At 39.5% G+C, this 23,556-nt stretch overlaps 1 protein-coding gene across 2 annotated transcripts in view; it reads left to right on the plus strand.

The window, feature by feature from the left end:
- The window catches only part of RNF130 (ring finger protein 130), a 143,530-nt gene that overhangs the window by 79,792 nt on the left and 40,182 nt on the right, over positions 1–23,556 (plus strand). The gene's annotated exons all lie outside the window — the stretch shown is intronic.

Consider the following 23,556-nt stretch of genomic DNA (forward strand, 5'->3'; position numbering starts at 1 on the left):
CTATGAACAAAGCTAGTTGAGGTGACGGAATTCTGGGTGAGCCATTTAAAATCCTAAAAGATGATGCTGTTGAAGTGCTGCACTCAGTATATCAGCAAATTTGGAAAACTCAGCAGTGACCACAGGACTGGAAAAGGTCACTTTTCATTCCAGTCCCAAAGAAGGGCAGTGCCAAAGAATGTTCCAACTAAGGACAGTTGAACTCATTTCACATGCTAGGAAGGTTATACTCAAAATTCTTTAAGGTAGGCTTCAGCAGTAGATGAACTGATAACTTAACAGATGTACAAGCTGGGTTTCAAAAAGGCAGAGGAACCAGAGGGCAAATTGCCAACATTCATTGGATCATGGAGAAAGCAAGGGAGTTCCAGAAAAGCATCTACTTCTGCTTTATTGACTACATGAAAGCCTTTGGTTGTGTGGCTCACAACAAACTGTGGAAAATTCAGGAGATGGGAGTACCAGACCACCTTACCTATCTCCTGAGAAACCTGTATGCAGGTCAAGAAACAATAGTTAGAAGCGGACATGGAACAACTGACTGGTTCAGAATTGGGAAAGGAATACAACAAGGCTATATATTGTCACCCTGCTTATTTAACTTCTATGCAGTGTACATCATGTGAAATGCTGAGCTGGGTGAATCACAAGCTGGAATGAAGATTTTCAGGAGAAATATCAACAACCTCAGATATGCATATGATACCACTCTAATGGCAGAAGCAAAGAGGAACTAAAGAGCCTCTTGATGAGGGTGAAAGAGGAGAGTGAAAAAGTTGGCTTGAAACTCAGTATTCAAAAAACTAAGATGGCATCTGGTCCCATCATTTCAGTGATGTATTTTCTTGGGCTCCAAAATTACTGCAAACTGTGACTGCAGCAATAAAATTAAAAGATGCTTACTCCTTGGAAGGAAAGCCATGACACACCTAGGTGGCATATTAAAAAGCAGAGACATCACTTTGCCAACAAAGGTCTATGAAGCTAGTGGAGGTTATGGAATTCCAGCTGAACTTTTCAAATCCTAAAAGATGATGTTGTTTAAGTGTTGCACTCAATATGCTAGCAGATTTGGAAAACTCATCAGTGGCCACAGGACTGAAAAAGGTCAGTTTTCATTCCAATCCCAAAGAAAGGCAATGACAAAGAATGTTCTAACTACTGCACAATTGTACTCATCTCACACACTAGCAAAGTAATGCTCAAAATTGTCCAAGCTAGGCTTAACACATGAACTGAGAACTTTCAGATGGACAAGCTGGATTAAGAAAAGGCAGAAGAACCAGAGATCAGATTGCCAACATCCACTGGATCATAGAAGAAGCAAGAGAATTCCAGAAAAACATCTACTTCTGTTTCATTGACTAAAGCCTTTGACTGTGGGAATCACAACAAACTGTGGAAAAATCTTAAAGAGAGGGGAATACCAGACCACCTTATCTGCCTCCTGAGAAATCTTTATGCAGGTCAGGAAACGACAGTTAAAGCTGGACGTGGAACAATTGACTGGTTCCAAATTGGGAAAGGAGTATGTCAAGGCTGTATATTGACACCCTGCTTATTTCACTTATATGCAGAGTACATCATGAGAAATACTGGGCTGGAGGAAGCACAGGCTGGAATCAAGATTGCCGGGAGAAATATCAATAACCTCAGATATGCAGATGACATCACCCTTATGGCAGAAAGTGAAGAGGAACTAAAAAGCCTCTTGATGAAAGTCAAAGAGGAGAGTGAAAAAGTAGGCTTAAAGCTCAACATTCAGAAAATGAAGATCATGGTATCTGGTCCCATCACTTCATGGAAAATAGATGGGGGAACAGTGGAAACAGTGTCAGACTTTATTTTGGGGGGCTCCAAAATCACTGCAGATGGTGATCGCAACCATGAAATTAAAAGACGCTTACTCCTTGGAAAGAAAGTTATGACCAACCTAGATAAGCATATTGAAAAGCAGAGACATTACTTTGCCAACAAAGGTCCATCTAGTCAAGGCTATGGTTTTTCCAGTGGTCATGTATGAATGTGAGAGTTGGACTGTGAAAAAAGCTGAGTGCCAAAGAATTGATGCTTTTGAACTGTGGTGCTGGAGAAGACTCTTGAAAGTCCATTGGACTGCAAGGAAATCCAACCAGTCCATCCTAAAGGAGACCAGTCCTGGGTGTTCATTGGAAGGACTGATGCTGAAGCTGAAACTCCAATACTTTGGCCACCTCATGTGAAGAGTTGACTCATTGGAAAGGACCCTGATGCTGGGAGGGATTGGGGGCAGGAGGAGAAGGGGACGACAGAGGATGAGATGGCTGGATGGCATCACCAACTCGATGGACATGAGTTTGGGTGAACTCTGGGAGTTGGTGATGGACAGGGAGGCCTGGTGTGCTGTGATTCATGGGGTTGCAAGGGCTCGGACATGACTGAGTGACTGAACTGAAGTGCACTGATGAAGGTGAAAGAGGAGAGTGCAAAAGCTGGCTTAAAACTTAACAAAAAACTAAGATCATGGCATCTGCTCCCATCAGTTCATGGCAAATACATGGGGAAACAATGGAAACAGTGAGAGACTTTATTTTGTGGGGCTCCAAAATCACTGCAGATGGTGACTGCAGCCATGAAATTAAAAGATGCTTGCTCTTTGCAAGAAAAGTTATGACCAACCTAGACAGCATATTAAGAAGCAGAGACATTACTTGGCTGACAAAGTTTCATCTAGTCAAAGCTATGGTTTTTCCAGTAGTCACGTATGAATGTGAGAGTTGGACCGTAAGGAAAGCTGAACGCCGAAGAATTGATGCTTTTGAGCTGTGTGTTGGAGGACTCTTGAGAGTCCCTTGGGCTGCAAGGAGATCAAACCAGTTAATCCTAAAGGAAATTAGTCCTGAATATTCATTAGAAGGACTGACGCTGAAGTTGAAGCTCCAATACTTTGGCCACCTGATTGTAAAGAGCTGACTCATTGGAAAAGACCCTGATGCTGGGAAAGATTGAAGGCAGGAGGAGAAGGGGATGACAGAGGATGAGATGGTTGGATGGCATCATTGACTAGATGAACATGAGTTTGATCAAGCTCCGGGAGTTGGTGATGGACAAAGAAGTATGGCATGCTGCAGTCCATGGGGTCGCAGAGTTGGGCACAATTAAGTGACTGAACTGAACTGATGGTTTTTCCAGTAGTCATGTATGGATGTGAGTGTTGAACCATAAAAATGGCTGAGCAGTGAAGAATTGATGCTTTTGAATTGTATTGCTGGAGAAGACTCTTAAGAGTCCGTTGGACTGTAAGGAGTTCAAACAGTCAGTCCTAAAGGAAATCAGCCCTGAATACTCATTAGAAGGACTGAAGCTGAAACTGAGGCTCCTATGCAGATGACCTTGATGCCGAAAAGATGGAAGGCAAAAGAAGAGGGCAGCAGAGGATGACATGGTGGGATAGCATCACCGACTCAGTGGATGTGAACTTGAGCAAACTCCAGGTGATAGTGGAGTACAGACGAGGCTGGTGTGTCGCAGCCCATGGGGTTGCGAAGAGTTGGACATGACTTTAACATCTCCCCCTCCAGTCTTTTTGGGAAGTCAGGCTAGGACGTACTTAGCAGCTCTCAGTCTGGGCCAGTTACTTAATCTCTCTGTGCTTCAATCTCTTCTTCTATAAAATGAGAATAATGTAATTCTTATAAAATGATCGTGAAGATGTCCTGAATCAGTACATGTGAAGATCTTACCACAGTACCTAGCACATTGTGTGTACTGAATACATCTTACTCACTATATCATCATTATCGTATTGTTATTAAGCATTCAAGGTAGATTTAAAGCATTTGCCCCACAGACAATATCTTAAAAAAACAACCTGGCATTGGTAGTGAGGTGAAGGTAAGGAATCTTAATAAAAAATTATCTTCACAAAAGGAATTTGTGCTTCATCTTAGATATTTGGAAGTCAGCAGGAGTTGAGGTATACGTGTCACAAAGTGATGGGAAATATTGAGGGAGATATTTAAAACTCAAGGGATAATCCAGAAGAAGATAATAACACAGACACCAAATCCACAGAAAAAATATTACAATGAAGATATTTGGCATTATTATCAAACACAAGGAAAAGAGGTTCTGAAAGTTTAGATGTGGAAGTGATGATATAACCAAATATTTATGGGAAATCTCTTAATTTGATGGGCTTCCCTGGTGGCTCAGCTGGTAAAGAATCTGCTTCCAATGCAGGAAACCTGGGTTCGAATCCTTTGTTGGGAAGATCCCCTGGAGAAGGAAATGACTACCCACTCTGGTATTCTGGCCTGGAGAATTCCAGACTGTACAGTACATGGGGTCGCAAAGAGTCGAACACAACTGAGCACCTTTTACTTTCCTGATTTGATACCCTGCACACATTCAGATCAACTTGCTGAAGCCACACTCGTTCTCCCACCAGCACCTGCTCTACTCTTTTCCAGTCTCTCGTCTTCTGTAATGCCTCTCGTGCATAGCCAGTTACTAACTAGGAAGTTGAAATGGCCGTTCTTGACTTCCCTCTCTTTTCATGCCTCCACATTAATCAGTCATTAGGTTCCGTCAGTTTTACCTTCTAAATCTTTCTTCCTTTGTTCTTTCTTCTTGCCTCGCTACTACTTACCTAATTCAGGCCCTTCTTACCTCTTTCAAGTACTGTTTCTACCTGGTCTCTCAGTCTCCAGTCTTTTCTCTGTCACATACATTCTCTGGAGGTCAGATCTGAATTCTCAAAAATTCAGATCTCATCATGGAACTCTTTTGTTTGAAATTCTTCAGTAGAATTCTTATGTGAGCAAAATGAAAGCAGTGGGTGTTTTGTTTATTCTTCCCAAATCTTTGAAGAAGAACTAGGATAGCAAAAGGGAAGCCCCACAGACAGCATCTTCAATGATACCAAAGAGCCAGGGTACCTCCTGGAAAAGGAATGGCAAGCTAAACAACTAGCAGCTGCAAGACCTGCACTGTAGCTCCAAGAAAGGGAGCCAAAAGAAAGAATGGATGGTCCTAAGAACCAAAAATCGGAAGGAAAGGCGTTCACTCAGAGTGGAAACCCCAGCAAACAAATCAGAACAGCTGGTGAAATAGAGAGAGCACCACAGACTCTAATTTGTAAACAATTGAAAAAAAGACCTTGGCAACCCATTAAGGACTTTTAGGGAATACAGAGGGTGGTGGAGCAGCTTTAGCTCTTGAGGCGTTCAGAAGACTCAGCAGCACATACTCTCAGCATGAAAGCCATAAACTCAATGGATAAACGTAGAGATGTTTCAACTAAGTTTAGTTCAGCCGCTCAGTCGTGTCCGACTCTTTAAACCAAAAGTCAAGACAAAACAGAGCTGCATGTGTTCTGCTCTGCTATTAAATTTGTGCTATAGGTAGTGATGTAAGCAGTTAGATAAGGAAAAGCAACAAGATACATGAGTCTTCGAAAAATATCACTGTTTTTAGTTGATCTGAAGGTCGTTCTCAAAATCCCAAAGGAATGAATGGAACAACTACAGCAAATAAGAGAAAAATTCAGTAAAGGAACAAGATGTAAAATTAACAAACAGAAATAATTGAAAGGCAAAATGGGAGGGAACGCGCCATGGATGGACGGATGGATAGATCAATCTAGGTATGAACTTTGTTGTTGCTGTTTAGTTGCTAAGTTGTGTCTGACTCTTTTGCAACCCCATGGATTGTAGCCCACCAGGCTCCTCTGTCCATGGGGTTTTCCAGGCAAGATTACTGAAATGGGTTTCCATTTCCTTCTCCAGGGGATCTTCCCGACCCAGGGATCAAACCCATGTCTCCTGTATTGGCAGGCGAATTCTCTACCACTGAGCCACCAGGAAAGCCCAAGTATGAACTTTCAGTTAGTTCAGTTCAGTCACCAGTTGGGTCCAACTTGCAACCCCATGGACTGCAGCACTCCAGGCCTCCCTGTCCATCACCAACCATTGGAGGTTGCTCAAACTCTTGTCCATCACATTGGTGATGCCATTCAACCACCTCATCTTCTGTCGTCCTCTTCTCCTCCTGCCCTCAATCTTTCCCAGAATCAGGGTCTTTTCCAGTGAGTCAGTTCTTCACATCAGGTGGCCAAAAGATTGGAGTTTCAGCTTCAGCATCAGTCCTTCCAGTGAATATTCAGGACCAATTTCCTTTAGGATGGACTGGTATGAACTTTTAAAACTATATAAAACCTATATGAGAAAAATTACAAAACACTCCTGAAAGACTTAAGTATATACTTAAGCAAATGGAAAGGGCACCTTCCTCCTATTGAACATTGGAGAAGGAAATGGCAACCTACTCCAGTACTCTTGCCTGGAAAATGCAATGGACAGAGGATCCTGGCAGGCTACAGTCCATGGGGTCACAAAGAATCAGACACAACTGAGCAACTTCACTTCATTTCACTTCCTATTGAATATAAATACTCAGTACAATAAATACATCATTTCTTCCTAAGTTTATTCATAAGTTTATCTTCAGATATTTTTCTGGGGTTAAATAAGGTAGTTATAAAACTTATTTAGAAGAATTAAGAAAAAGCTTGAAAAAGAGGCACAATGAAAGGTGGTTAGCCACACTAAGTTTTATAATACATTATAAAACCTCTTATTTAAAAAAAAAAAAGTATTTATCTTGACTGCACCAAGTCTTAGCTGCAGCACACAGAATCTTCAGTCTTCATTGTGGCATGGAAACTCTTAGTTGCAGCATGCAGTATCTTTAGTTGTACCATAAGGAATCTAGTTCCCTGACTTGGGATCAAACTTAGGCCCTTACATGGGGAGTGTGAAGTCTTAGCCACTGGACCACCAGGAAAGTTCCAAAGCCTCTTATTTATTTTTTAAAATAATATTTTGTTTATTGATAATAGAAAAGCCCTTTTAAAAAATTATTTATTTTTATTGAAGTACAGTTGCTGTACAATATTTTTTATATAAATTACAGATGTACATTACAGTCATTACAATTTTTTTTTTTTTGGTTTTATTTTTTTTTTAAATTTTATTTTATTTTTAAACTTTACATAATTGTATTAGTTTTGCTAAATATCAAAATGAATCCGCCACAGGCATACATGTGTTCCCCATCCTGAACCCTCCTCCCTCCTCCCTCCCCACACCATCCCTCTGGGTCGTCCCAGTGCACCAGCCCCAAGCATCCAGTATCGCGCATCGAACCTGGACTGGCAACTCGTTTCTTACTTGATATTCTACATGTTTCAGTGTCACTCTCCCAAATCTTCCCACCCTCTCTCTCTCCCACAGAGTCCATAAGACTGTTCTATACATCAGTGTCTCTTTTGCTGTCTCGTACACCAGGTTATTGTTACCATCTTTCTAATTTCCATATATATGCATTAGTATACTGTATTTATGTTTTTCCTTCTGGCTTACTTCACTCTGTATAATAGGCTCCAGCTTCATCCATCTCATTAGAACTGATTCAAATGTATTCTTTTTAATGGCTGAGTAATACTCCATTGTGTATATGTACCACAGCTTTCTTATCCATTCATCTGCTGATGGACATCTAGGTTGCTTCCATGTCCTGGCTATTATAAACAGTGCTGTGATGAACATTGGGGTACACGTGTCTCTTTCCCTTCTGGTTTCCTCAGTGTGTATGCCCAGCAGTGGGATTGCTGGATCATAAGGCAGTTCTATTTCCAGTTTTTTAAGGAATCTCCACACTGTTCTCCATAGTGGCTGTACTAGTTTGCATTCCCACCAACAGTGTAAGAGGGTTCCCTTTTCTCCACACCCTCTCCAGCATTTATTATTTGTAGACTTTTGGATCGCAGCCATTCTCACTGGTGTGAAATGGTACCTCATGGTGGTTTTGATTTGCATTTCTCTGATAATGAGTGATGTTGAGCATCATTTCATGTGTTTGTTAGCCATCTGTATGTCTTCTTTGGAGAAATGTCTATTTAGTTCTTTGGCCCATTTTTTGATTGGGTCATTTATTTTTCTGGAGGTGAGCTGTAGGAGTTGCTTGTATATTTTTGAGATTAGTTGTTTGTCAGTTGCTTCATTTGCTATTATTTTCTCCCATTCTGAAGGCTGTCTTTTCACCTTGCTAATAGTTTCCTTTGATGTGCAGAAGCTTTTAAGGTTAATTAGGTCCCATTTGTTTAGTCATTACAATTTTAAAGGTTATATTCCATTGTAGTTATTATAAAATATTGGCTATATCCCCTGTGTTGTGCAATATATCCTTGGTTTTTTTTAACTGTTTATTTTGTATCAAGGTATAGCCAGTTAACAAATAATGTGATAGTTTCAGGTGAACAGCAGAGGGACTCAGCCATAAATACACATGTATGCATTCCCCCAAACTCCCTTCCCATCCAGGCTGCCACATAACACTGAGCAGAATTCTATGTGCTATACATTAGGTCCCCGTTGGTTATCCATTTTAAATATAGCAGTGTGTACATGTCCATCCCAAACTCCCTAACTATCCCTTGTGCTCATCCTTTACCCCAGCAACCATAAGATTGTCCTTTAAGTCTGTAAGTCTCTTTCTGTTTTGTAAGTTCATTCACTTGTATCATTTCTCTGGATTCCTCATTAAACAGGTATCATATGATATTTCTCCTTCTCTGACCTACTTCACTCAGCATGACAGTGTCTAGGTCCATCCACATTGCTGCAAGTAGCATTATTTCATTCTTCTTAATGGCTGAGTAATATTCTAGTGTGTATATATATACCACATCTTCTTTCTCCGTTCCTCTGTGGATGGACATTTACGTTGTTTCCAAGTCTTGGCTATTGTAAACAGTGCTGTGGTGAACATTGGGGTGCATGTGTCCTTTTGAATCATGTTTTTCTCCAGATAGATGCCCAGGAGTGGGTCTGCAGGGTCATATGGTAGCTCTGCTTTTAGTTTTTTAGGAACCTCCACACTACTCTCCATAGTGACTGCATCGATTTACATTCCCACCAGCCGTGTAGGCGGGTTCCCTTCTCTCCACACCCTCTCCAGCATTTATTAATAGTTTGTGGATCTTTTGATGATGACCATTCTGGCTGGTCTGAGATGATATCTCACTGTAGTTTTGATTTATAGTTCTCTAATAATTAGTGATGTCGAACATCTTTTCATGTGCCTCTTGGCATCTGTTTGTCTTCTTTGAAGGAATGTCTGTTTAGGTTTTCTGTCCACTTGTTGATGAGTTTGTTTTGATGCTGTTGAGTGTCATAAGCTTTTTGTAAATTTTGGAAACTAATCCATTGTTGGTCACACTAATAGCAAATATTTTCTTGCAGTCTGTAGGTTATCCTTTCGTTTTGTTTATTGTTTCATTTGCTGTGCGAAAGCTTTTGAGTTTAAGTAGGTCCCATTTGTGTATTTTTGTTTTTATTTCCATTATTCTGGGAGATAGATCGAAAAGGATATTGTTGTGATTTATGTCAGAAAGGGTTCTACCTTTGTTTTCCTCTAGGAGTTTTATAGTGTCCAGTCTCACATTTAGGTCTTTAATCAATTTGGAGCTTATTTTTGTGTATGATGTTAAAGAATGATTTCATTTTTTTTGCATGGAACTGTCCAGTGTTCCCAGCACTATTTGTTGAAGATACTATTTTCCCAGCATTATGTAGTCTTGCCTCCTTTGTCATAGATTAATTGACCATAGGTGCATGAGTTTATTTCTGGGTTTTCTATCCTGTATTTCTGTTTTTGTGCTAGTACCATATTGTTTTGTTGACTATAACTTTGTAGGATAGTCTGAAGTCAGGGAACTTAATTCCTCCAACTCCATTGGTCTTTCTCAAGATTACCAAAACCTCTTATTTCAAAGAGTGTTAAGAGTTAATCCATGAATAAACAGCAGTAGAACAAAATGCAAAATCTAAAAATAGACACAGCTGAATATGGAAATTTAATATAAAATATCTCAAATCAGTGGAGAAAGATGAACTTTTTAATAAATTATTTGGGACAACTGGAAAAAGATAAAATTAGATCCATTCCTCAGTTGTACATGAGGATAAATTTCAAATGAGTTAAAGATGTAATTATAAATTATGAAACTACAATTATTAGAAGAAAATGTGGGCTATTTTTTTGATGGAGAATTTGGAAAACTTTGAATTATGGCTCAAAATCCAGTAAAGTGATAAGAATGATAAATTTGACTGTTTTTAAAGAAAAAATATGAGAGGACAATCAAAAAGTGAGTGACAAACTGAAAAGATATTTCCAACTTACATTACAGACAAAGGACTAATGACACTGATTATATAAAGAAGACCTACTCTCTCCCCACCAAAAAGACAGAAAACCTGATAGAAGAAAATGGGCAAAAGCAAAATAGTTGACTAAAAAGAAATGCAAATGGTTTTTAAAATTTTAAAAGATGTTCAGCCACATTCCTAAGTTGAGTATGACTTAAAACCAAACTGAGATACCATTCCTTTTAATCAGTGTGGCAAAGAAAAGAAAAAAATTCTAAGATTTGACAGTATACTTTCCTAATAAGGTTGTAGGGGAAACAAGCATTCTTATACATTGATGATGGGAATACAGAATAGTACAGTTTCTGTGGTGAGGAAGTGGGAATTTGTAATGTCTTGCAAAATGCATATGCACTTATCTTTTGTCTTAGTAATCTAACTGATTGGGAATTAACCTGATGATAAACTTGCAAAAGTATAAAACAAGACATACTTGTTATACAGTTCATTGTGATATTACTTATAATAATAAAAGACTTGAAGTTCTCAAATGTCTCTCAATAGGAGTTTGCTTGAATAAACTAGTACTCCACACATGAAATACTCTAAACGCAGTGGAGTAGTATCAGTATATATTAATAGCTGTAAAAGAGAATGGTTTCTAAAGCTCTCTGGATGCTGCTGTGGGGTGACCTCTTAGTGCAGGATAGTTTCAACATACCAATTTATTGTAAGAAGAGTGGGACCATGAAAACATTAATACATATGGGTATACATATAACATATCTACATGCACATATATGTGCTTTAATTTTCAAAAGAAACAATGTAAGGATAAAGCAAAAGTTAACATAAGAGTTACTTGGGGGGGAGGAGACAGAGATGGATAGAGACTTCCCTGTGCTGCTTTTATGGTTTTGACTTTGGAACCATCTAAGTGTTTTAGATATTTTTTAAAAAGAAAAGAAATCATCAAAATTTGAAAACAAATAGAACCTAAGTATGTTTCAAGATGATGACATAAGCACATAGAGAAATGGCTATTAGCCACTTCTAGCCATGTTTTAGGAGGCTTTTTTTGATAGGACGTTTCTGTTGGGTCACATTCTAAGGAAAAAAAACAGTCTGAACTACATTTAATAGTCTTATTGTTGGTATGTATCTCAAATAGTTCCCATTTGTGTTCTCTTCCATTAGAGGTCATTTCTATGTAAAACCATCAAAATTGCCTTTATAGGTCATGTCCATTTGACGGCCTCTAAACCCTTCAGTTCAGATGGTAAAGCGTCTGCCTGCAATGCGGGAGACCTGGGTCCAATCCCTGGATCGGGAAGATCCCTGGAGAAGGAAATGGCAACCCACTCCAGTATTCTTGCCTGGAGAATCCCATGGACGGAGGAGCCTGGGGGGCTACAGTCCACGGGGTCGCAAAGAGTTGGATATGACTGAGCAACTTCACTCACTCACTCATTGTTCGTAGTATTGATTATTGTTTTGAAACTATTATATGTAGATTGTAAGATAAAGCAAATAAATAGTTGTGTTGATGGTACTAGAAGCCACGAATCAGAATAAGAGAATAAATATTTTAATTAAAGGAATTAAATAATAATCCTTTACTGTTATTATGAGTTGAAAATGGCAGTATGGACTCTTGGTTTATTTTCCTTTTTCTAAAATATACAGAGCTCCTTTGTCCATGGCAATGACAACTCAGTAACAATGAATACCTCTGTTAATAGAAGAATTCCAACTAATAAATACAAAACGAATGACAGAATTAGAAAATTATTTTACATCCTTTATAAAATAATATAGAAACTGAAAGATGAACCAGGTCGGTAGGTGCCCAAAATGCTACTGGATATCAGTGGAGAGATAACTTCAGAAATAATGAAGGGATGAAGCCAAAGCAAAAACAACACCCAGTTGTGGATGTGACTGGTGATAGAAAAAAGGTCCCATGCTGTAAAGAGCAATACTGCATAGGAACCTGGAATATTAGGTCCATGAATCAAGGCAAACTGGAAATGGTCAAACGGGATGGCAAGAGTGAACGTCAACATTCTAGAAATCAGCGAACTGAAATGGACTGGAATGGGTGAATTTAACTCAAATGACCATTATATCTACTACTGTGGGCAGGAATCCCTTAGAAGAAATGGAGTAGCTATCATAGTCAACAAGAGTCCGAAATGCAGTACTTGCATGCAGTCTCAAAGATGACAGAATGATTTCTGTTTGTTTCCAAGGCAAACCATTCAGTATCACGGTAATCCAAGTCTATGCCCCAGCCAGTAATGCTGAAGAAGCTGAAGTTGAACGGTTCTATGAAGACCTACAAGACCTTTTAGAACTAACACCCAAAAAGTGTCCTCATTTTAGGGGACTGGAATGCAAAAGTAGGAAGTCAAGAAACACCTGGAGTAACAGGCAAATTTGGCCTTGGAGTACAGAATGAAGCACGGCAAAGGCTAATAGAGTTTTGCCAAGAGAATGTGCTGGTCGTAGCAAACACCCTCTTCCAACAGCACAAGAGAAGATTCTACACATGGACATCACCATATGGCCAACACCAAAATCAGATTGATTATATTCTTTGCAGCCAAAGATGAAGAAGCTCTATACAGCCAGCAAAAACAAGACTGAGAGTGGGCTGCGGCTCAGATCATAAACTCCTTATTGCCAAATTAAGACTTAAATTGAAGACAGTGGGGAAAACCACTAAACCATTCAGGTATGACATAAATAAAATCCCTTATGATTATACAGTGGAAGTGAAAAATAGATTTAAGGGACTAGATCTGATAGATAGAGTGCCTGATGAACTATGGACTGAGGTTCATGACATTGTACAGGAAACAGGGATCAAGACCATCCCCAAGGAAAACAAATGCAAAAGAGCAAAATGACTGCATGAGGAGGCCTTACAAATAGCTGTGAAAAGAAAAGAAGCGAAAAGCAAAGGAGAAAAGGAAAGATATACCCATTTGAATGCAGAGTTCCAAAGAATAGCAAGGAGAGATAAGAATGCCTTCCTCAGCGATCAATGCAAAGAAATAGAGGAAAACAACAGAATGGGAAAGACTAGAGATCTCTTCAAGAAAATTAGAGATACCAAGGGAACATTTCATGCAAAGATGGGCTCAATAAAGGAAGGCAATGGTATGGACCTAACAGAAGCAGAAGATATTAAGAAGAGGTGGCAAGAATACACAAAAGAACTATACAAAAAAGATCTTCATGACCCAGATAATCACAATGGTATGATCACTCACCTAGAGCCAGACATCCTGGAATGTGAAGTCAAGTGGGCCTGAGGAAGCATCACTACAAACAAAGCTAGTGGATGTGATGAAATTCCAGTTGAGCTATTTCAAATCCTAAAAGATGATGCTGTGAAAGTGCTGCACTCAATATGCCAGCAAATTTGGAAAACTCAGCAGTGGCTACAGGACTGGAAAAGGTCAGTTTTCATTCCAATCCCAAAGAAAGGCAATGCTAAAGAATGCTCAAACTACCGCACAATTGCACTCATCTCAATTGCTAGTAAAGTAATGCTCAAAATTCTCCAAGCCAGGCTTCAGCAATACATGAACCATGAACTTCCTGATGTTCAACCTGGTTTTAGAAAAGGCAGAGGAACCAGAGATCAAATTGGCAACATCCAATGGATCATGGAAAAAGCAAGAGAGTTCCAGAAAAACATCTATTTCTGCTTTATTGACTATGCCAAAGCCTTTGACTGTGTGGATCACAATAAACTGTGGAAAATTCTTCAAGAGATAGGAATACCAGACCACCTAACCTGCCTCTTGAGAAATCTGTATGCAGGTCAGGAAGCAACAGTTAGAACTGGACATGGAACAACAGACTGGTTCCAAATAGGAAAAGGAGTACATCAAGGTTGTATATTGTCACCCTGCTTAATTTAACTTATATGCAGAGTACATCATGAGAAATGCTGGGCTGGAAGAAGCACAAGCTGGAATCAAGATTGCCAGGAGAAACATCAGTAACCTCAGATATGCAGATGATACCACCCTTATGGCAGAAAGTGAAGAGGAACTAAAAAGCCTCTTGATGAAAGTGAAAGAGGAGAGTGGAAAAGTTGGCTTAAAGCTCAACATTCAGAAAATGAAGATCATGGCATCTGGTCCCATTACTTCGTGGGAAATAGATGGGGAAACAGTGGAAACAGTGGCTGACTTTATTTTTGGGGGCTCCAAAATCACTGCAGATGGTGATTGCAGCCATGAAATTAAAAGACTCTTACTCCTTGGAAGGCAAGTTATGACCAACCTAGACAGCATTAAAAAGCAGAGATTACTTTGCCAACAAATGTCCATCTAGTCAAGGCTATGGTTTTTCCAGTAGTCATGTATGGATGTGAGAGTTGGACTTACAAAGAAAGCTGAGTGCCGAAGAATTGATGCTTTTGAACCGTGGTGTTGGAGAAGACTCTTGAGAGTCCCATGTACTGCAAGGAGATCCAACCAGTCCATCCTAAAGGAGACCAGTACTGGGTGTTCATTGCAAGGACTGATGTTGAAGCTGAAACTCGAATACTTTGGCCACCTGATGTGAAGAGCTGACTCATTTGAAAAGCCCCTGATGCTGGGAAAGATTGAGGACAGGAGGAGAAGGGGACGACAAAGGATGAGATGGTTGGATGGCATCACCAACTCAGTGGACATGAGTTTGGGTAGGCTCCGTGAGTTGGTGATGGACAGAGAGGCCTGGCGTGCTGCAGTTTATGGGGTCACAAAGAATTGGACACGACTGAGTGACTGAACTGAACTGAGAATGATGAATCTCTGTTCCCACTGCATTCCACCCTCAGACTGCTTAGGGTTATTTTTAAATATTTCCCAGTCAGAAAAGCTTAGGGATCCTTAGAGAAAAGATATACTGTAGGTTTAGGACAGCAAGTGTATAAGATGAATATTATTCAAGATAGCAAGGAAGCTACTGAATTCTATTACAGCAATACCAGAAGGACCTGGTTACCAGGTTGGTCATATTGGCCATAGATAAGACCATATTCGTCAGAGATAAGACTGAGCATTCAGGGAATAAATATTGCCATTGATTGTAATTCAAAGTAGTTAGAACCAAATAGAAAGTAGTTTTCTGGAAATCAATTTTTAAAAACTGACTTTTTAAAAAATATTTCTTTTTCTGTACAAATTATATTGCATAGTAACCAGCTAGTTGATGAGGGAAACTTCTTTATAGAATAACTCCAACTAATAAATGAATTACGAATTAGAGAAACACCATTTCATAACCCTCAGTGAAATGATAGGTTTATACTGATCATCTCTGAGTGCTAAAAATCAGGTGAAAGACTGATGGGAGCTTCATAGTGAATGGATAAAGCTCTTAGGACTGTCAGAACCTCTTCCCTCCACTACCTTAACACAAATGCTGATTGTGTATCCATAGAATAATGCTGCAGTTGGTGGTCTGACCCCACCTACTTGTAGTCTGGGGTTTATGAGATATTCTTCCACCTGGCTTTGCCAAAGATGTTTGCCAGCTTTTACTTTTTCTCTGCATTTTATGAGGAAATTTGGTAAGATTTAAAAAGCTGCCCTGGCATCACCACCTTGTCCCAGTTGAAGGCCACTCCATTAGGCTTTTCTTCCTTTTCATCCACTGAATGATTATTGTCGAGGGCACCGTGACCTGTGCTTCCCATCTCTAGAAGTCAGTTCTCATGATACTTGACCTCAGACTTCATACACCCAATACTGAACTCTTGATTTCTCCTTCCAAATCTTCTTTTCCTGTATCTTCTTTATGTCATTAAATGGTGATTATATTCTCTGAGCTACTCAGGATCTTTTGACCCATTTCTTTCTCCCATATTCCACATTTAATCTATCCGTTATCTCAGATCTGCCTTCAAAATATGTCCTATATACTAACACTGAACAATCTAAAAAGGAAATTAAGGAAACAATTCCATTTACAACAGCAGTGAAATAAAAGAGTAAAATACTTAAGAATAAACTTAACCAGGACTTCCCTGGTGGTCCAGTTGCTAAGACTCTGAGCTCTCAGTGCAGGGGCTTGGGTTTAATCCCTGGTCAGGGAACTGGATCCCACATGCCACAGCTAAGACCCAGTGCAGCCAAATAAATAGATACTAAAGAAAAGAATAAACTTAACCAAGGAGATAAAAGACTTATATTACACTGAAAACTACCAAATGTTGCTGAAAGAAATTAAAGATACAAATAAATGGAAAGTCATACTGTATTCATGGATTAGAAGACTTAATATTGTTCAGATGATAATAGCACCTAAAGTGATGTACAAAGTCAGTGCACTCCCTATCAAAATTCCCATTACTTTTTTGCAGAGAGAAAAATCTATTTTAAAATTCATATGGAATCTGAAGAGATCCAAATAGCCAAAACAACCTTGAAAAAGTAGAACAAAATTGAAGATCTCAAACTTCTTAATTTAAGAACTTATTGCAGGGACTCCATACTTCCAATGCAGGGGGCCCAGGTTCAGTCTGTGATCAGGGAACTAGATCCCACGTGCTGCAGCTAAGATGCAGCCAAATACATACATACATACATACATATATATGTACACACACACACACACATATATATATATATACACACACACATATATTGGAGAAGGCTATGGCACCCCACTCCAGTACTCTTGCCTGGAAAATCCCATGGGCGGAGGAGCCTAGTGGGCTGCAATCCATGGGGTCGATGAAGGTCGGACACGACTGAGCGACTTCACTTTCAGTTTTCACTTTCATGCATTGGAGAAGGAAGTGGCAACCCACTCCAGTGTTCTTGCCTGGAGAATCCCTGGGATGGGGGAGCCTGGTGGGCTGCTGCCTATGGGGTCACACAGAGTCGGACACGACTGAAGTGACATAGCAGCAGCATATACATATATATATATAAGCAGAAAGTGAAGAGGAACTAAAAAGCCTCTTGATGATAGTGCAAGTGGAGAGTGAAAAAGTTGGCTTAAAGCTCAGCATTCAGAAAACCAAGATCATGGCATCCGGTCCCATCACTTCATGAGAAATAGATGGGGAAACAGTAGAAACAGTGTCAGACTTTATTATTTTGGGCTCCAAAATCACTGCAGATGGTGACTGCAGCCATGAAATTAAAAGACGCTTACTCCTTGGAAGGAAAGTTATGACCAACCTAGATAGCATACTGAAAAGCAGAGACATTACTTTGCCAACAAAAGTCCGTCTAGTCAAGGCTATGGTTTTTCCTGTGGTCATGTATGGATGTGAGAGTTGGACTGTGAAGGAGGCTGAGCACTGAAGAATTGATGTTTTTGAACTGTGGTGTTGGAAAAGACTTTTGAGAGTCCTTTGGACTGCAAGGAGATCCAACCAGTCCATTCTGAAGGAGATCAGCCCTGGGTGTTCTTTGGAAGGAATGATGCTAAAGCTGAAACTCCAGTACTTTGGCCACCTCATGCAAAGAGTTGACTCATTGGAAAAGACTCTAATGCTGGGAGGGATTGGGGGCAGGAGGAGAAGGGGACGACAGAGGATGAGATGGCTGGATGGCATCACTGACTCGATGGACGTGAGCCTCAGTGAACTCCGGGAGTTGGTGTTGGACAGGGAGGCCTGGTGTGCCGCAATTCATGGGGTCGCAAAGAGTCGGACACGACTGAGCGACTGATCTGATCTGATATATATATAAAGAACTTATTACAAAGCTACAGTAATCAAAACAGTATAGTGCTGGCATAAAGACAGACCAGTGGAGTAGAATTGAGAGCCCAGAGATAATCCCTCACATATATGTTCAAATGATTTTTGACATGGTGCCAAGACCATTAATGAGGAACAGACAGTCTTTTCAACAAATGATGCTGGGAAAACTGGATATCCTCATACAAAAGAATGAATTTGGACCATTACCTTACACTGTATACAAAAATTAACTTGAAATAAGTCAGAGACCTTAGCATAAGAGTAAAACTATAAAACAGAGTATGGTTTGATGGTGATTTGTTGGATATGATGTTAAAAGTACAAGTAATAAAAATTATAAATAAATTGGAATATATCAAAATTTAGAATGTGCATCAAAAGTCTGTGCAGTCCCTATCCAAGATATATAAAGAACTACAACTCAGCATCAGCAACAACAACAAAAAAAAACCTGATTTTTTAAATGGAAAAAACTTAAAAAGACATTTCTCAAATAGAGAGATACAGACAGCCAATAACCACGTGAAAAGATATTCAACATGCTAATCATTTGGGAAATGCAAATCAAAACCACAATTGAGGTATTGTTTCACAATCGTTAGAACTAATATTTCAGGAAACAGAAAATAAATATTTCTTGGATGAGGAGAAGTTAGAACCTTTTATATACTGCAAAATGGTACAGCCATGGAGAAGGCAATGGCACCCCACTCCAGTACTCTTGCCTGGAAAATCCCACAGACGGAGGAGCCTGGTATGCTGCAGTCCATGGGGTCGCTGGGAGTCGGACACGACTGAGCGACTTCCCTTTCACTTTCATGCATTGGAGAAGGAAATGGCAACCCACTCCAGTGTTCTTGCCTGGAGAATCCCAGGGACGGGGGAGCCTGGTGGGCTGCAGTCTATGGGGTCGCACAGAGTCGGACACGACTGAAGTGACTTAGCAGCAGCAGCAGTCTGCTCTCCTCACTTAACACAGGTACAGAGCAGTACTTAGTGACCAGCCAAGACCTCAGCCCCTGGCTCTAACAGCCAGGGAGTTTGTAGTTGAGGATGCAGTTTGTGTCCAGAAGAGGGAGGGCACATGCCCAGTAAATATTTGTTAAATGAATTCCATTCAGAGAGAAGGTGCAAATAAAGGTTACCTTTCTTGGGGAAAAAAAAAAAATGGTACAGCCACTTTTAAGACAGTATAGCAGTTCCTCAAAACTTCTAAGTACCATGTGACCTGGCAATTTCATTTTTGGATATTTACCAAAAGAATTTAAAACAGGATCTCAGTGAGATTATTTTGTACCCATGTTCAATAGCAGCATTATTCACAATAACCAAAAGTGGAAGCAGCCTGGGTGTCCATAAACAGATGAATGTATAAAGGAAATATGATGTATACATGCAATATTATTCAGCTTTAAATATTATTAAGCCTTATTCAGCTTTAAAAAAGAAGAAAATTCTGACACATGCTACATTGTGGATGAACCTTGAGGACATTATGGCAAGTGAAACAAACTAGTCATAAAAAAGACAAAATACTGTATGATTCCTCTTATATGAGATATGTAGAGTAATCAAATTCAAAGATAGTAAAATAGTGGTTGCCAGGGACTGGCAGAGGGGTAGGGGGAAGGAAGGAACGTTTAATGGATACAGAGTTTCAGTTTTGTGAGATGAATGTATTTTGGAGATTTGATGCATAAAAATGTGAATTTACTTAACACTAATAAAAGTGTACACTCAGAGATGTTTAGGATGTTAAGTTTTATGTTACATGTTTTTACCACAATTTAAAAATTGTTTACTCTGTAAGATATTTATATGTTTAAAGATATGATAACGTATTATGGAGTTGTATAGGATAAGTGGATGACAACAATAGCACAAAAGCTGAGAGGGATGAAATGAAAGAATACTATTGTAAGCATTAAAGTGTACGATCTAAACACTGAATTAAAAGCAGAGACTTAACAGATTGGACCCAAAAAAAAAAAAAAAATCAATACCCAACCATATGCTCTTTATAAGAAACCTATGTCAAATGGATGAAGAAAGCTACACAATACCAACACAAATCAAAATAAAATTGAAGAGGCTATTAATATCACAGGATTGCAGAGCAAACCTATTGCTAGGGATAAGTCACTTCTTAATAATAAATGGTCAATTTATTATGGTCAGTTAGGAACATTACATTTAAACATTCATGCAGATCCCCTGGAGAAGGGAATGGCACCCACTCCAGTATTCTTCCCTGGAGAATTCCATGGACAGAGGAGCCTGGCGAGTTACAGTCCATGGGGTCACAGAGTTGGACATGACTGAGTGACTAACACACACACAATATCAAAGCTAAAAAAAAATACGAAGTGTAAACCTTCAGTGAGAAGTAAACAAACCTGTAATTATTGTCAGAGATTTGATTACCTCTCTCTCAATAATTAAAAGAATAAGTAGACAGAAAATCATTGCATATATAAAAGACTTGAATCAACTAACTTTACCTGATTGATGTTAATGGAACACTCCATCCAACAAAAGCAGAACATAGATTTTTTTGAAGCACTATAAAACAAGTCTCAATAAATTTTGAAAGAATTCAAGCCATACAAAATACATTCTCTGACCTCTTGGAGTTAAATTAGAAATTAATAACAAAAATCTCTGGAAAACCCCCTAATGTCTAATGTCTAAATGACCCATAAGATGAAGAAATCAAAAGGTAAATTAGAATATCATTTGAACTGAATGAAAATACAATATATCAAAATTTTAAAGATGCCACTACAGCAATTTCTGTATTAGAGAAGAATGTCTAAAATCAATACTCTGAGCTTACACTTCAGTCGGAGAAAGAAGAACAAATTAAACCAAAAGTAGGCAGAAGAAAGGTAATAAGAAAGATCAGAGCAGCAGTTGGCAAACCAGCCAACAGAAAAACAGTAGAGAAAATTACTCAAAGAACTAGAATTGCCAACCCTCTGGCCAAACTGATCAGGAGCAAAAGAGAAGGCACAGATTAACAGTATTAAAAATGAGAGAGATGACATCACTACAGATTATGAAGATAATAAGGAAATCTTATGAACACGTTTTGTGGAGAAGGAAATGAAACCCACTCCAGTGTTCTTGCCTGGGAAATCCCATGGACAGAGGAGTCTGGTGGACTATGGTCCATGGGGTCACAAAGAGTAGGACACAACTTAGCAACCAAAAGAAACAGGTTTATGCCAGTAAATTTGATAACTTCTATGAAATGGACAAATTCCAGATGATTTGATGAATAGCCCTATTTTTATTAACAAAATTGCATTTAAAATTATCCAAAAAAGAAAACTCCAAGTACGATATGGTTTCTGATGAGTTCTAACAAAAATTTAAGGAAGAGATAATAATTCAATACAAACTCCAGAAAATTGAAAAGATGGGTATACTTCCCATTTCATTCTATGAAGCCAGAATCATCCTGATAGCAAAACCAGACGAAAAACATTACAAAACAGAAAAGTACAGGCCAGAATCCCTCTTGAAGCATAGATTCAAAAGTTCTAAACAAATTTTAGCAAATCATATCCAACAATATGTAAAAAGGATAATTCATCATGACCAAGTGGCATTTATCCCAAGAATTCAGGTTGACTTAACACTCAGTATAATTTATCATATTAACAGACCAAAAAAGGGAAAACCTATGATCTCAGTGCATGCTTAGTCCCTCAGTCTTGTCTGACTCTTTGCAACCCCATGGACTGTAGCCTCCCAGGCTCCTCTTGTCCCTGGGATTCTGCAGGCAAGAATATTGGAATGGGTAGCCATTCCCTTCTCCAGGGGATCTTGCCAATCTAGGGATCGAACCTAGGTCTCCTGCATTGCAGACAGATTCTTTACCATCTGAGCCAGTAGATGCAAGAAAATAGCCAAAATCCAGCATGTATTCCTGATTAAAAAGTCTTAGCAAGTTTCTGGGATGATGTAGGGTTCATGGAGGGCAGTGCACAGGGCCTGGAGGACAGCTGGCCAAGAGTTGACAGACTTGCCGTATCCTTGTTTCCCCAGCCCTCACCCAAGACTACCCAAGAGGATGAAGCCTCCCTGATGGCAGGCTCAGCATATGGGAACCACCTATCTGAGACTGTCCTTGTTCCTGAGGCAGACAGAGGGCCTGGTTTCGAGAAAGAGAGACTAATAGTTACGAGAGTCCCTTCCCTTGGGAAGTGACTAGAATCAGGGAGGGTTTTTCCTCCCAGAGCTGACCTCAGGTCTGTTCATTGCATCTGTACTACAGCAAATGATTTCTAATCCTTGATTATCTCCATCTCCACTCTCAGAGGATTTGGGATTCCTCTATTGTTTTTCCATATTACCTACCAGCCTACCAACAGACTTTAAAAAAATGGTCTTGAGCAGACAGCTGTTCATTCCACGGGTTTTTGAGCACCTGCAGTATTTTACAAGCTCTTGTAGAACAGCTAGTACCTCGGTGAGCAGTGAGGCCAAGACCACAGGCACAGGTTTGCCATTAGAATCAAGTGAAAGCAGGTGTTAAGATCTGGCCATACATAAATGTTACTGTTGGTAAACAGCAAATGTCAGTAGGCAAAGCCACTTGATTTACAAGAATTTGACTTCTTAAAGTCAAATTCATTTAAAACCCCTGTTTCAACATATGAGACTTTCTCTCATTTTTGAGAACTAGTATGGACACTGTGGCTTCCCTCATAGCTCAGTTGGTAAAGAATCCGCCTGCAATGCAGGAGACCCCAGTTCTAGTCCTGAGTTGGGAAGATCCACTGGAGAAGGGATAGGCTCCTTACTCCAGTATTCTTGGGCTTCCCTTGTGGCTCAGGTGGTAAAGAATCCACCTGCAATGTGGGAGACCTGGCTTCGATCCCTGCATTGGGAAGATCCCCTGGAGAAGGGAAAGGCTACCCACTCCAGTATTCTGGCATGGAGAATTCCATGGACTATAGAGTCCATGGGGTCACAAAGAGTTGGACTCGACTGAGCGAATTTCATCATCATTCATCATCAGGGACCCTGTGCCTCCTTGGGGGACAAAAGCTACAAAAGAACCATCCTGGTGTCTTTACGACTTGTTTCCAGTACTTACAGGTTATGGATATGTTTTTATGATCATCTTATACACTATTACCATTGTTTTTATTTGTTTTTTTTTTTTTTTTTTACAGTAAAAGTTAAGTGACATTTTTAAAATCTCTTAGCAAAGTAAACATAAAAGGTAACGTCCTTAATAGGACTCTGTGGGAGAGGGAGAGGGTGGGAAGATTTGGGAGAATGGCATTGAAACATGTAAAATATCATGTATGAAACGAGATGCCAGTCCAGGTTCAGTGCACGATACTGGATGCTTGGGGCTAGTGCACTGGGACGACCCAGAGGGATGGTATGGGGAGGGAGGAGGGAGGAGGGTTCAGGATGGGGAACACATGTATACCTGTGGTGGATTCATTTTGATATTTGGCAAAACTAATACAATTATGTAAAGTTTAAAAATAAAATAAAATTAATTAAAAATAAAAAAAATAAATAAAACTTAAAAAAAAAAAAAGGTAACGTCCTTAAACTGATGAGGAACATCTACGAAAAACTGACCCAGGTGGTGCTGGTGGTAAAGAACCA

Source organism: Bos taurus, chromosome 7, assembly GCF_002263795.3.
Source record: "Bos taurus isolate L1 Dominette 01449 registration number 42190680 breed Hereford chromosome 7, ARS-UCD2.0, whole genome shotgun sequence".
Lineage (NCBI taxonomy): Eukaryota > Metazoa > Chordata > Mammalia > Artiodactyla > Bovidae > Bos > Bos taurus.